Here is a 3942-nt window from a genome sequence, read left to right as displayed (position 1 = left end):
TTATATATAAACATTTTTCAGAACATAGATGAAGAGGGAGCACTTCCCAACTCATTTTATGAGATCAGCACTATCCTAGTACCAAAACCAGAAAAATATGTATCTTAGTCTGTTTAGGCTGATAAAACAAAACACCGTAGACCGGGTGACTTATAAACAACAAACATTTATTTCTCACAGTTTGGGAGGCTGAGAAGTCCAAGATCAAGGCTCTGGCAGATTCAGTGTCTGGTAATTGAACAAAAAATAATATCTGTATGTAATCTATTAATAGATACTGAAATACAATATGGTTTTAAAAATGAAATCATGTGTATATAGTTGTATTCATAAAGGTAAGTACACTAATCAAAAGCTATACAACATTAACACAAATGCAAATACAAAGATATTCCTATAAATTCCATGTTTCACCGAGCATAAAAAACCACCAATCTTTTAGCGCTTTTCTTGTACATTATTTTGTATCTACGTTCTCTGCATATGATTGGATGTTTGTATTTTATTTCGTATTCTGTGTGATATTCTCCACATATATATATCATTGGCTACTGCTTTGGGGGTTAAACATCCTTCTGGGTGTCCATTGTTAGCCCCACTTAGCCCGGAGAAATTTCTCACAGCACTTCCAAAAAGATTGTGGCTCATCCAACACATAAATATCTTTAACAGAATAATAGCATATCAAATCCAGCAATAAAACCCACGAGGGGTTTTTCCTAGGAATGCACGGTTGATTCAATATTTGAAAATCAATGTAATTCACTCTCTTAACAGGCTAAAAGAATAATAATCACCTCAATACAAGCAGAAAAAAATCATTTGACAAATTCCACATCCGTATGATTTTTAAAAACAAACAAACAAACAAACAAACAAATAAAAAAACTAAAAGCAAACAGGAATAGAAGGAAACTTCCTTAACCTGATAAAGGGCATCTATGAAAAAATCTATATCTAACATCATGGTGAAAGATTGAGTGCTTTTCCCCTAAGATCAGGAATAAGGTAAGGTTGTCCACTCTCATCACTCCTATTCATCAATGTATTAGAGGGTATAGCCAGTGCAGTAAGGGAAGAAAAAGGAATAAAAGACTGGAATAAAAGGAATAAAAGATTGGAAAGGAAAAAATAAACCTGTTTTTATTCATAGGCAACATGGTTATCTATGTTGAGAATAAAAAAAAAACACCCTACAAATAACAAAAGAAACTAAAATAATTAGTGAGGTTAGTTAGGTTGCAAGATATAAAAGTCAGTATACAAAAGTCATTGTAGGGCCGGCCGAGTGGCACAATGGTTAAGAACTGGCTTGGGACGCCAGAGGGCTCCGGTTGGGATCCCACATATGAGGACCAGTGATACTGCCCTCCACAGCTAAGATGCTGAACAACAGCTCAACCTGGAGCTGGGCTGCTGGGAGTCGCCAGCGACGGCGTAGGCTGCAGCCCCTGTGGCAGTGGGTTGCCATGGGCTACAGTGTGTAGCCAGCAGCCGGCATGAGTGGCCAGCAGCCACAGTGAGCGGCCGTCCAGAAGCCAGCGACTGATCTGTCTCGCCCGGGAAGAGCGCAATGATGGTGCCAACTTGGGCCAGTGAAGCAACGTCCTCCACAACTAGACTGAAGAACAAAAAACGACAGCAACTTGTCTGTTCCCCTTCCCCCAATTCCCCAGCACTATTCCCATCCCCCCAATTCCCCAATAAAAATCTTTAAAATAAAAAAGTCATTGTATTTCTATGTGCTAGCAATGAACAATTGGAAATTGAAATGAAAACAGCATAAAAAATATGAAATACTTAGAAGCAAGTCTGGTAAAATGTATGCAAGATTTGAATACTGAAAATGGCAAAATATTAATGAAAGAAAAATTTAAACCTAAATGGAGAGATATTCATGGTCAAAAGACTCAAAATTGTTGATGTTAATTCTCCCCAAATTGATTTATAGATTCAGCATAATCCTAATCATTTTTGAGAATTTGACTTGATAATTCTAACATTTGAAAATGTATGCAGACATCAAAGGACTCATAATATCAAAGTTAAATTTGAAAAAGAATAGTTGGAGAACTCACATTACTTGATTTCAACTTATTATAAAGCTATAGTAATCAAGGCAGTGTAATATTTGCATAATGACAAACATATGGATCAATGGTATGGAATAGAAAGTCAGAATAAGACCTACATGTACATGGTCAATTGGTTTTTCCATAAAGCTGTCAAGATTAATTCAATGGTTAAGGATAGTATATTCAACAAATGATCCTGGAACAATGGCTATAAAGTGGATATCAGATGGATATACATACTCAAGGAAAAACAAAAAAACTTCAACCCTTACCTCACACCATATATAAAAACTTGCTTGAAATGCATCACAGACCTCAGTGTAAACTCTGAAATGATGAAACTTGTTGGAGAAAAACTTTATTTCCCTGTTTAGGCAAAGATTTCTTGGATCACACAAAACATGAAGTAGAAAACAAAAAAAAATGATAAACTGTACTTCATTAAATTAAAAACTTCTCTTCAAAAGACATGGTTAAATGAAAAGACAAGCCACAGACTGAGAGACAATATTTACAAAACACATATCTGATTAAGGATTTGTATCCAGAATATACATAGGACTCTCAAAACTTAATAAGAAGAAAGTATGCAAAAATCAATAAAAACGGGCAAAATATTTGAACAGTTTAACCTTTCTTTGAGCATATTACCCTTTGAGGTGTTCTAGCATTATAAAGGGGCCTTGTTTCAGTCTTCCTGCCTCACAGTTGCCGTAAGCATTGTCTTTTATCCTCTCTTTGAGTCTCTTAAAAACTAAAACTTTAGGTTAACAGGTGTTATGGGTTGAATTGTGTCCCCCAAAAAAGATGTTGAGGTCCTAACCCTCAGTACCTGTGAATGTAATCTTATTTGGAAATAGTGTCTCAGCAGAAGGTCCAGTTAAGATGAGGTTATTAGGATGGGCCCTAATTCATTATAACTGGTGTCCTTATAAAAGGGGATTTGTGGACACAGAGGCAGACATACATAGAGGGAAGATAATGTGCAGACACAGGGAGAACACGATCTGCAAGCCAAGGAGTGCCTGAAGCTACCAGAAGCTAGGAGAAAGGGGCGGAAAGAAAAGCTTGTCCCTTAGCCTTCAGAAGGAGCCAACCTGATTTCAGACGTCTAGCCTTTGGAAGTATTAGACAATCAATTTCAGTTGCTTAAGCCACCCAGTTGTGGTACCTTGCTATGGCAGCTCCAGGAAACTAATATGCTGTGGATCAGTGTATGCCCCACAGAGCAGCTGGCATTAGCACTCACTTTCCCTCATCTTCGTCTCTGTAGATTTCCCTTACTATCTTACCAGTGCAACTCTGCACACCAAAATATGTTTTAAAAGGTATTTTTATCCAGCAATTTACTTGTTTTGTTTTGGAAAGATTTTCTTAGGAAATCCAGTCTTCAATTTGTTGGAAATCAAAGTTTGCTTGACTCTTCTAGAGTAACTTTCTGAAAATGGAGTTTGGTTTCTCTCAGTTACTTATTGCTTTCCAAGTCCAATTTATTATTTCTTTTGTGACTTCATTATACTTTGCATCCTATTATATTCTGTGTAGGGTATTTTCTCTCACTAATTTGCTAGTTCCTTAGGGGTTAAGAGGCTTTCTTAGTCACCTTTGTATACTTGGCATATAGAAAAATACCTCACATATAATAGGTTTTTAAGTCAGTGTGGTTATTAAACCTAATGTACTTGTATATTGGTTAGATGCCTAGGTGTGTAAAGTTGCTTGAAGTGATGGCTTTAAGAATTAATTCAAAGTTCTTATTCTTAATCCACAAATGTCTGTTATCAAGGTTATGGCCACGTAAAAAGGATTTTCTTTTCTTTCTGATTAAATCTAAGTCTCAGGAAACCTGTTGGCTTATGTCCCTCCA

General features: G+C 36.4%; 1 pseudogene; it reads right to left on the bottom strand.

Annotated features, from left to right (window-relative positions):
• Positions 1 to 205: 205 nt before the first annotated feature.
• On the bottom strand, positions 206 to 587 carry LOC109390264 (DNA-directed RNA polymerases I, II, and III subunit RPABC4 pseudogene; annotated as a pseudogene).
• Positions 588 to 3942: the final 3355 nt, after the last annotated feature.

Source organism: Hipposideros armiger, unplaced genomic scaffold, assembly GCF_001890085.2.
Source record: "Hipposideros armiger isolate ML-2016 unplaced genomic scaffold, ASM189008v1 scaffold_261, whole genome shotgun sequence".
Classification (NCBI taxonomy): domain Eukaryota; kingdom Metazoa; phylum Chordata; class Mammalia; order Chiroptera; family Hipposideridae; genus Hipposideros; species Hipposideros armiger.
The sequence above is the reverse complement of the archived record's forward strand: the minus strand, read 5'-3'. Positions and strand labels throughout refer to the sequence as shown.